The sequence below is a fragment of the Gracilinanus agilis genome, chromosome 1, assembly GCF_016433145.1.
Source record: "Gracilinanus agilis isolate LMUSP501 chromosome 1, AgileGrace, whole genome shotgun sequence".
Taxonomy (NCBI): domain Eukaryota; kingdom Metazoa; phylum Chordata; class Mammalia; order Didelphimorphia; family Didelphidae; genus Gracilinanus; species Gracilinanus agilis.
This window is the reverse complement of record NC_058130.1, coordinates 365304876-365317109: the sequence shown is the minus strand read 5'-3', so window position 1 is coordinate 365317109 and position 12234 is coordinate 365304876. Positions and strand designations below refer to the sequence as shown.

Sequence of the window (12234 nt, the reverse complement as noted above, 5' to 3'; positions counted from 1 at the left end):
GTTCCAGACCAATGGAAATTTGCACTACAAATTCCAATAATTCAGGGGATTCTTTATTCTCACTAATCAGGAACTGGTTGTACTTCATTTTCTAAAGCCCTTACTTATTCCTTTCAATGACGTTACACCAGGGAGTATTAAAGCACACATAAAGTCATGTTGGTGATACTTAAGCAACATCTAGAGATAAAATAGCTTGAGAATATATACAAGTATTATCTTAGAGAAAACAACATGTTCTAAATCCATTTTATACAACCCTTCCAAGACCACACTTCAAGATACAGATCAACAGCTCTCTTAGACTTACTTTAAAGCTTAATAAGAAAGGCAAGGCAATGTGACTAAGGGATAGAAAGGTAGCTTCACAGTAAGGACTCAGGAAGACCTGAGTTGAGTCAGTAGAGTCTATGACCCTAGGAATGTCAATTAAGTTCTGAGTGACTCCAGCCCACTATCTTTTAAGTTCTTAAACAGGTACAGATCTCTATTGTTTACTCATCAAGAACTCCTTACACTAATTACATCATCTTCCTGAAGACACAATAAGTGACCAGAAACTTCATTCAATCAAGTTTTCTTTCCCTAAAACAATTTCACTAAAGGTTGAATAGGTCAAGAAAAACCAGTTGTGTTAGAACCAGGTTACTTTAGCATCTGATGGATAGAATCAGAAAGAAGATCTTTACAAACACACAACCATTAACCACCTGAAGAGCACTAGAGTCTCATGACATAAGCTTCCATGCCAAAGAACAATGATGAAAGGATAATAAAAAGGAAGCCTCTTTTGGCATTTACCCCAGAGGTCAAAGTCAGAAAGGAAGACTCATATATACCAAAATACTTAGAGAAGCACTTTTCTAGAGTATCAAAGAACTGGGAACAAAGTACATACTCATCAACTGAAAAATAGCTAAATGAATGCTATGAATGTAAAATAATATTACTGCATCATTGGAAAAGATGACTATGAAAAAGAAAGAAACATAAGAAAACAAACTTATACAAAGTAAAGTTAAACAGAACTTGGAAAACATTATTCTCAAACACTACAACAATGTAAATCTGTGAGTCCATAAACTTTTATTAAGTGCCTTCTACATGCTAGGAATTATGCAAAATGCTAGGAACACAAATACAAAAAGGAAAGACATCCCTTCTCTTCAAGAAGCTTACAGTCTAATGCTGAGCTGAGAAGAGTAGTAGCTTAGAAAAATACTCTGGGAAGGAATGCAGTCTGGCAGAAAATAAAGAGGGCAGGCCTGAGAACCTTCCATAAATGTAGATTTTGGAAGGACTTCTTGGCTCTGCCTTCTATCTAGTCCAAGCTCTTCGTTTTACTTCTTTGAAGTTATCTAAAAGGAGACATCCTCCGAGCAACTAGAAAAAATAAAACTGAAGTTGAAACCTAGAGATATAAACAGGGTTTTTAAGACATTGTGTAAGTGTGTACATACATGCACATAAATTCAGAAATCATTTGCATGAAGATAATACCTAAAAGCAGTGATGGGCAAACTATTCCCCTCGGGCCAGATCCAGGCTACAGGTTTGCCCATCACTGCCTTAAGCAATTCCCTAATCACTATATCTGTGATAGGCAAACTAGGACCTGGATCTGACCGGAGGGGAATAGTTTGACCATCACTGCCTAAAAGCATAAGAAGAGATAAATGACCATTACCAGGGAAGATAATGGAATGAAAGGTGAGTTAGGAGATTGAAGATGAAATCAGGGGAAGAGATATGAAATGGGGGATTCAAAGTGAACACTGAGGAAGGCCAATGTATTTGATTGATAGCTAATTTTAAGAAAGAATTTCAATTGAATTAGGATCTGACTGCAGAGGTTAAAGAGGGAAAATGATAAGAGGACAGGAAGATGAGATTGCAAGTACATGCTCCATATATTTAAGAAGCTTAACATCACAACAGTTGTCCAAAGTAGAAAGATCAAGTAAAAAAAAATTCAAGCATACATATAAAAGACAAGTAGCTTTAATTTATTAAATACTTAATCAAACCAACAGAATTATATTTGTAACAAAAATCTATAATAAAAAAGAATTCATGAATTTGTTATTTATTCTTTTTTACTGAAAATCAATGAACCATGAGGATTCTTCTAACAGGAGCAAATTATCTCAAATATTCTCAACTAAACAATAACATTTCTCCACTGAGAAACTTCAAGACTGGCAACTCACCTGAAATTTACAGTCTTAGAGATTTACCTCAGACACTAACAGTTAAGTGACTTGCTCAGGGTCACACAACTAGAAAGCCTCAGTGTTAGGACTTGAATCTTGACCTTGACTTCAGAACATCTCTTTATGTCACACTGCCTCCATTAATGTTTAGTTTTTTTAAAAAAGAATGAAATAGTTGTAGCTTCAAACTTTTTTTTTTTAACACTTTCGTTCTGTCTTAGTACCAACTTCAGAACATTTAGATGTCTTGCTTATCCAAGGGTCACATACGAAGTATGTCAAAAGTAGGATCTGAACCCAGATCTTTTAGACATCACAACTGGCTTTTTATCTAGTATTTGTGACATCTTTCAGTTATTAAATATAATTTAATTTAATTACAGGAATTAGATTAACACATATATCTGTAGTTAAGCTCCTGAGCTTCTTTGTTGAGCTATTGGAAAAATCTTAAAATCCATTTAAGTTTGAAGTTATGGAGGGACAGTTAGCAAGAGTCGAGAGGACTTGGGTTCAAATGTGGTGTCAGATATTACATAGCTGTGTAAGCCTGGGCAAGTCACTTAACCCTGTTTGCCTAGCCCTTGACACTCTTCTGTCTTAGAATTAATACTATGACAGAAGGTAAGGGTTTTTTTTAAAAGATAATTCTAAGAAACACAAGTTACACAAGAATTGCTAGCCTGCATTGGTGGGAAAAACTTACACACTTAATAAAATCAGAATCTGGTTGGCCTATCCCAATCCTACTTTTCTCTGTCTGTCTGTCTGTCTGTCTGTCTCTCTCTCTCTCTCTCTCACACACACACACACACACACACGCACGCACACACGCACATGCACGCACACACGCACACACACACGCATGCACACACGCACACACACAGAGTCTCTCTCTTCCAGTTATACTAAACATTATTTCAACCAATACTTAAATGAATCCTAACAGCTCCCCTATTGGGATTTTACAGGTGCCTGGAGACTAATGTACTTACGCTCCTTCTCAATTAGGTAGAGGAAATGAAAAAGAAAAAAAGAAATTACAGAAACAAATGACATACCACTTTAATTATTGATTGCATCAGATCTTTAGTGAAAAAAATGCCTATTTCAAAAGTTTCTGTGTTAGCCAAAACAACCCAGAAGCATGTATCTAAACTGAAAAATGGAAAGATAAAAATCAACAGACTCAACAAACCTCTGGATGTCTAAATTAAAATTTTCAGTTTCTTCTCCCTGGGAGTACCATTTGCTCACATAATCAGACTAAGGGCAACAACTTAACTTTTGCAGAAAATCATACCATTATAACTGCTCATTCGGTATCTATTCAGATGACTTTTTTCCTCATAATACAGATGTCCCATTATACTATTATGTCTAATCTAAACAGTTCATTTCCTCAAGCTCTTTCTATTGCAGGTGGGCAATAAGTGGGCTTAGAGGCTTATTTTGTCTTGATAAGAAGGAAATACTTATTATAAAGTACATGGCACTCATCAACACACCCTGGACTTTAGAGGCTGAATTTTCCATGAAGTTTCACTGATTAACCATGAGACAGTTAACAAAAGCCAAGTCTCCAAATGAACCCTCCCCACCCAGACTAGCCACAAGCTTAGTCTCAAAGATAAGCTTTGTGTCACATCCTTAGAGGTCACTAGAACCAGTCAGCCTAACAGAATGGACCACAAAAGTAGGTCACCAGCATTCCCAGTATACATATTCTCAATGCTCTCAACCAACAACATTCCTCCTCTCCATGGGGGAGGGGGGGGGCAGGAAGGGAGAACCGCAAAAACCAACCACTTCCAAATCAAAATATAAACACATAATTCAAACCCAAGAAAGTTATATCCCAAACCACAAGAGAAAATTAGAACAGCTAAGGCTTAAAGGCTACAGTTAAGGATATCCTGATACAAAGACAAGTTAACAGAGATTATCTTCTCTATATTCAAGCAGAGTTCCACAGCAGAACTTACTAAATTACATGATTAGGACAATCTTTTAAAGATTTCTTAAATTTTCAGTTGCCTATTAGTTCTCATCTATTCTGATATGCTATTTAAGAGATAAATTTAAGATAAAAATACCAATCATAGAAGAAAATATATCTATAGTCAGAAAAGACTCATATATGAGAAAATCACCCATTCTTTTTGACTCACTTTCAGACAATACATGGATGAACAAATATCTGAATTTTGTCTTCTGAGTAACTTTTAAACACAGATCCTAAAATTAAGACCTGAGAGTTAAAAAGAAAAAGTTGATTTTAGCAGGATCATTCTAAATGATATCAGTCTGGTGCAGTGAAAAAAAAAAGGCCCCTTTGGATTCAAAAATCCTCAGCAGAACTGCTGCTACTCCCTGCTCCTTCCCAATGGTTAGCAAACTCCTGCCAGCTGTGCCTCTCCAAATGCAGGTTATATTCCATCACTGGCTCCCTAAAGGTAAATCACCCTCCTCCAACTCTCTCATCCCCAAACTCCTGAATCTTACCCCTCCTCCCCTGTCCCATTTCATTATGCCTTCCCAAATTCTCATTCCAAGTTTACTTATTTTGTACCTCATCATCTTACCTCCTTTTATCTTCTGGGATCTACAGAGAATTGGTTCCACCAATGATAACACATTCCAGGTTTCCTCTTCAGAGCTCATTCACCTTCTCTCATACCTTTTTGACCACCTTAGTACTCCAGAGGGTATACTCTTTACTGCCCACTGTCACCTTCAGGATCACCCTTTGCAACTATCACTCAGCATCCCACTCCTTAGCAACCACTGTCCTTTCAAGTTCACACAATCTAAATATATCACCTAGTATAGATCAGCAACTATCTACCTGCCCCTAGGTTATTCTCCCTATTTTCTCCAGGGGATTAATACATGGCTCATAGGTTTCCTCTCCTTCAACATACATGCTTACATTCCCTCAAAAACCCTAATTTCCCAAATCTTCTCTTTCCTTAAATCCCACGACCTATTCATCTCTCTGCTCCACCTCAGCCATATACCCAATTGGACACATGCTTAAACTTTAAGCCTTCAATTTCCATAATCAAAAACTTATAAACTCTTTTATCTAATCATAAGGTACTATTCCAAATCTTCTTATACCTTGCCCTCAGATGGAACTATTCTTGGCATTCAGTGAGACCTCCAAATCTGCCAGTCTTTGGTACTTTCTAAAGCCATCACCCCAGCTCTGACTTCAACTTTCCTCTCTTCCCAATATCAATTTAATTCTATCCTAACCAATTCAATTCCACTCTTTTATATTCAAATCTCCTCATTCTGTAACTTCTCATGCCTTGCCCAAACTCCAACCCTGGGTTACTCCCATTATCTGCCTCTTCTTCCTCTTCTACACACATGCCACTGAACAGAAGTGAAGGAAAACAAGGTAGACTACAGATTTTTAATATCTAATATCTACTGGACCCTTGCTATAGCAAAGAAACTCTTTGATCCCTTAATTTTTTAACCTACTCCCACCACCAGTTATTCAAAGCCTGTTCTCCTTAATCCTCTGACACCTCCTTGTCCCCTATACTCTCCATGGAGGGAAGTTTGGGGGAGCTTGAAGCTCTCCTTAGTTTGCTACCTTGACTGCCAAAAGTAGAAGCCGGCTCCTGTACTCTCAATTGAGGACTCTTCCCAATACATTACCAAAACCATCCCTGCCATCATCTCCCTCTTCCCCTATTTGATATAAACTCCCTTATCCCCACTCTCTTCTCCTTTACTTCAAGCTCTTATAATGAAGTTGTCCTAAGAAGAATCCCAATTATTGTTCCTCCTTCATTTTCAAAGAGGACCAATGATATCACAGGGTGATGTCTTCAGGGAAGAGTTGCACAAAGACAATCAAAATTCTTACTGTAAACAATAATAAAAACCAAAGATTCGAAAGCACAGGCAGAACAATTACTAAATCCAAGACACATATTTGAAGTAGTTTTTTGTTTTTGAAATTAACTTCCTAATATCAGAACTGCTACTCCCAGCTCCCTCCCAATGGTTAGCAAACTCCTGCCAGTTGTGCCTCTCTTAAGTGAAACTGTAAACTCTTAAGTGAGGAAATAGTCACTAATTCTATAGATATGGACATTGAAGTCTATAGAATTTAATGGACTTGCCCAAGGTCACAGAGCTAATTTACTGGCAAAAACTGGAATAACACCCATTCCTTCACTTTTCTATCATGGACTGATGAAAAAACTCAAATAGATGAAGGATATATTAAGCTATATTTCCAAAATCATTCCCATTTGACAAATGAGGAAACTGTTTTATCCCATTCTCATAGAAAGTTTGGTAGGAGATGGGATAGAGATAATAGCACTATGATATAGCACACCACGCAGATATTACTTTGACATACTAAGTCAAATTTGATTCAACTCAACCAACACTTAAGTGCAAGGTACAAGACTTTACAACCAGGTCTAGGAGATACAAGGCAGCTAGGTGGTGCAGTGGATAGAGGGCTGGGCATGGAGTCAGGAATTCATCTTCCTGAATTCAAATCCAGTTTCAGACACTTCCTAGCTGTGTGACTCTGGGCAAGTTGCTTAATCCTATTTGCCTCAGTTTCCTTATCTATAAAAGGAGCTAGAGAAGGAAATGACAAACCACTCCAATATCTTTGCCAAGAAAACTCCAAATGGAGTCACTAAGAGTCAGACATAAATGAAGACTGAACAGCAACAAAGGAGATTCAAAGATAAATATTTTTGCCATCTAAGAGTTTTCTCTCTAACAGAGAAATAAAAAATGGGCCATAAATAGCTGCAAGAAGTTAAGCCTATGATCAGCAATACAAAGGATATCAAAGAGAATAAAATGAATGTTTACTTTAGCATTTATTAGAACAAAGATATAATTTGTTTACAAGAGAGATAATAATCTAGCCTAAAAGACTTTCTGGAGAACTTTTATATAAAGGATAGGAAAAGATTCCTAAACTTAGAATAAGGAAGGAATACATACATACATACATACATACATACATACACACACACACACACACACACACACACACACATGAATCCAATTCCAATGATTCTCTGTGCCTCAGTTTCCTTATATAGAATATATACATAGGCAGCTAGGTGAAACATTAGACACAGTATTGGACTTGGAGTCAGGAAACTCTCGATTTCAAATCTGGCCACAGAAACTTAGCAGGCCAACCAAGTGACCCTGGCAAATCACTTAACTCACTAACTGTCTCAGTTTCCTCATCTGTAAAATGAGGGTGACAATAATAGTATTTCCCAGCGGTGATGTGAGCTTAAAATGAAATTTATGTAAAGCATTTTGCAAATCCCTCAGACCTTGGGCAAACACTGGGATTACAAACAGAAAATCAAAAGACCTTAATCTATTAGGAATTCACATTCTAAATGTGGAAAAAAGACATATGGAATAGTTTGGTTGCCAGACAAACGGAAAGGCTTAGTTCTCTTAGGGGTGCAGGTTAGGGGAAGCACTAATTCCATGGGATCTGAGTAGGGGTCCTGCATGACTGAGGTAGGGGCTTTGGTTTGCCCATCTAGTTAATGTGGCCTCCTGTCTCTCCTTCAGGGCACTTCACCTCTTTAGCTATGCTGGCCTTTGCTTTCAAAGAGAAAATATAAAGGAGACCCATGTCATCAACCTTGTGTGAACCTGAGAAAATCCCTTCTTGGCAGGGCACTTGGATACTGACTAGCCTAAACTAAAAATGATCAGTGTGATTTTGTTGTTAAATAGGTTGAAGTTTCAAGATGAATTTTTAAAGACAAAAAAGCTTACTGCACCTTGAATTTCAACATATCCCAACCTTAATTAGCTTTTTATGTTAAGCCTACCACAAATAAACAAAAGTAAATGGCAGACTCCTATGTCTTAGTTATCCTCCTAATATTGTTCTCAATATAAGAGTTATAGTGTTTCCATAAAACACAGCATAATGAAAATAAATTTTCCTATGTGGTTTTCTCCCACAGCTCAGATAAAAAAAAAATAAGCATGTGACTAAAAATGATGAAACCACCTGCTGGGATAAAGTATGTTTAGGGACTATGAAATCAAAAAACGATGCAGATGAGCTTCTTACCTAACTCAAAGTTTCCATGTGGAAGGAAATCATAAAGATGTGGGCAACAGTGGCAGCAAAATGAACCCAGTTAATACAGGAAGGGCAGGACAATAGCAAAGTACTGGGAGCAAAAGTTAACTGCATAAATGAGAAATAGGGGAAAATCTTTTTGTGAAAAACTAATAAAAAGGAAAAATAAATAAATAAAAGTTAACATTTACATAGTGTTTTAAGGCTTGCAAAGGAGTGCTGAACACAAAGACCCACACACAAATGATTTGGTGAAGAAATACATTAAACTCAACAGGGAAATAAGTGAAGATTGGGGGGAAGGTGTTTAAGAAAGAATAGATGCAAACACAATTTCTTGATCCTGAAGAAAGACAAGAAAAGGATCTTTAAAAAAAGTAAATAACTATAATCTAAGAGAGTATCTTAAATGGTCTCTTAAGCAACTGGGGACTGTCTAAATAAACTATGCTTTATTCCTATTGATTTATTGGAATCCTTTGCACTTGAAGAAATGACGAGATGGTTTTCAAAAAATCTTAGAGAATATGAATTGATAGAGATAAAGGAGGGAAAACCAAGAGAACAATTTTCACATAAGGACAACAACATTGTAAAGAAAAATAACTTAGAAAGATTTAAGGACTAAGCAATGCAGATAACCAATCATGTCTCAAAGGACCTATAATGAAGAATGTTATCCACCTTCTAACAAAGTGAACTCAAACGCAACGAGAGACATGTACTTTTGAAGGTGGCCACCACAGCCAAGTTTTGCTTACCTAAGTTTATTTGTTACAAAGAATTTTTTTCCTCTTTCTTTCCATTTTTAACTGGAGAGCAAATTAGAGGTGAGGGTAGTTAACAATAGTGATAACCCTGTTCCCACAAAAAAGAGGGCCAGTAAAACATTTTAATAAATATATCAAAAAGAACAGAAGGAAGCACAAAGCAATAGGTTAGTTTTGAAAGTAATGTGCACAAAGAATAGTGCCAGACCTGATGTAAAGAAACCTCCTCCTCCTCCTCCTGAGTTCAAATCTGACCTCAGACACTTACTAGCCAAGGCAAAAGTTACTTAACACTTGTTTGCCTCTCAGAGTCCACATCTGTAAAATGAGTTGGGAGAAGAAAATGATAAACAACTCTGGTATCTTGGCCAGAAAACCCCAAATGGGGTCATAAGAGTCTGACATGACTGAAACAATTGAAATAACTCTACCACAACATACATATAGATAAATAGATAAAAGTAAACAATTTCATATACAATCCTTCTTTTACGTTCTGCTTTGAATCTAGAAATGCTCTTTTTGGTGCTACTTAGGTACAGAATAAAAAATAAAATCATAATATTTTTTAACAAAATAAAATGAGGAAGATGGATTCAAATGATCTCTAAAGTCTCTTCATGCTCTAAATCAATACTCCTATGTTTGTTTTAAGGACTTCAGTTTGCCGAAAGTTCATATGGTTACATATCATCATTAAATATCTCTGACCCATTCCCTGAAAAAAATAAAATCAAAGGTTACATTATGTTATGGTTTCTAGCATAGAAGCCTAGGAGAATAGTAATGCTTCTGAAAGAAATGGGAATTGGGAAAGATAATTAAGAGAATTAATTTGTGGAGGGATAGAGAAGATGATTTGTTCAGTTATGAATATGTTGTATCTGAAGTAATGGCAAAGTAGAGGAGTGATGATATCCCACAAACAACTGTAAACTTAGAGCTGATGCACAAGCTAGAAGATATTTAAGGTCCCTCTTTGCTCTGAAATTTTATGATTGTAAGTAAAAGGTAAAAGCAGCAGATTTAAGACTCATCCCCATAAAATGACTGTCATGACAGTGGAAGGGACTCACAAAGCCAGTGCTAATGAAAAAACTGGTTTTAAAATACAGAACTTCACCAAACTCCAGTTGTCCCCTCTCTCTGACGTGTCCAGCCATCACCTCAAATACAGAATATCGAAAGTCAAGTTCCTCAACGTGCCCCCTCAAAAGTTACCTCACTTTTCTAATTTCATAAATGCTTGTTGACCATTATTTTTGTTGATGGCACCGTCTTCCTTCACCTCTATATCAAATCAGCTACCAGTTCATCTTCATAAGACATTACCACTTTGATGAGGTTAGTCCTCCTCTCAAAAACCTTGATCTCCACAATTTAGCCTCTACCTTTCCAACTTTATCAGTAGGGCAGCTTGATGGTGTAATGGATAGAGAGCCAAGTCTGGAGTCAGGATGACTTGAGTTTAAATTTGGTCTCAGACACATACTAGCTGTATGATGTGATGTTGGGCAAGTCACTTAACCTCTGTTTCCCTCATCTGTAAAATAGGATAATAAAAGCACTTATCTCACAGAGTTATTGTGAGGATTCAAATAAGATATTTGTAAAGCACTTAACACAGTGTCTGGCTCATATAATTATTATCTTCTCATTGCAGGAAACATAATAGAATGGAGGTTCAAATCCCACTTCTAATACTCGATAGACATGCCTATGGTCACAATCTAAAATGATAGTACCAACACCTAAAGTAATTTTCACACAGAGCTATTATGACGAGAAAAATAAATGCATGCATAGCAAACAATAGAAATTGTTTGTTGAATCAAATGGACAACTTTTTAGAAGCATGTCTGTTCCATTTGATTAATGACTGCAAAGAATACTCTTTTTTTCACATTATAAAATATCACTGCATGCTAACCTTAGCCTTTGGATGGGCAATTCCTTTCAACAGTTCCATCTCCCTATATCACTGCAATAAGTAACTCACTTAAAAATATCATTATAACTATTTGGAGGAAAGTAGCTAAATTTAAACATTCACAAAAAGTAAAAATAGAATTATGTGTGAGTAGTCTCATTATATTCTGATTCACTTATGTTTGAGTTTTTAGGGTTTTCATGAAACACAAAATATAATTAGTTTATTAGCTAAATTCAGGTGCATATGTGGCCAAATTTAAATAATTTGTAATGAGGAAGATAAATGTAAGGAGATAGTGAGAGAGGAAGGGAAAGGGAAAGAAAAAGACACAGACAGAGACAGAGAGAAAAGAAGGGAGAGAGGGAGATCAGAGGAAGAATAAAGAAAAGAGAAAGAAAGGCACAATGGAAAGCATAGTGGCTTTGTAGCAAGAGGATCTCAGTTTAAATCCTAACTGCAAACCTTCCTATAGGACCAGCTTCAGAGGTTATACTAGATAACCTCTAGGCTTCCAACAAGCTCTTCCCTATACAATGCCTAGCAGAGGGAAGGTGCTTAACAAATGCATGTGGATGGAGAGACATATCTTGGAATTCTAAACTTAGTAATGTCACACTATCTCAGTCAACTATTATTAATGAATATGAATATATCAGAGGTCTTCTGATAGGAGAGTATATTTCTAAGTATATTTCCAATCTGACCTTTCATAAATCTGAATCCTTCTTGAGCCCTGCTTATATTTTAATTTTTTTATTTTAATAAATTTCCATGAGTTTTCCCAAGTTTTATAATCCAAATTGTCTCCTTTTCTTCTCTCTCCCCTCCTGGAGCTAAATTCAATCTGTATTATCACACAAAACATATTTCCATATTACTCATTTTTATAAGCGAATAATCTTATAAAACCAAAACCCTAAAACATATAGCTAAATAAACAAGTGATAAATTATATGCATTCTTCTGCAACAGTTCCTTCTCCGGCGGTGGATAGCATCCTTTTTCATAAGTCCCTCAAAACTGTTCTGGATCATTTTTCATATTTCTGAGAGTTGCAAAGTCTATCACAGTTGATCATTCCACATTATTGCTGTTACTATGTACAATGTTCTCCTGGTTCTACTTATTTCACTCTGCACCAGTTTGCATTGGTCTTTCCAGTTCTTTCTGAAATCATCCTGTTAATCGTTCCTTACA

The 12234-nt window shown here is 36.3% G+C and overlaps 1 protein-coding gene across 1 annotated transcript in view; it reads right to left on the bottom strand.

The window, feature by feature from the left end:
- The window catches only part of ARL15 (ADP ribosylation factor like GTPase 15), a 472397-nt gene that overhangs the window by 406196 nt on the left and 53967 nt on the right, over positions 1-12234 (bottom strand). The gene's annotated exons all lie outside the window — the stretch shown is intronic.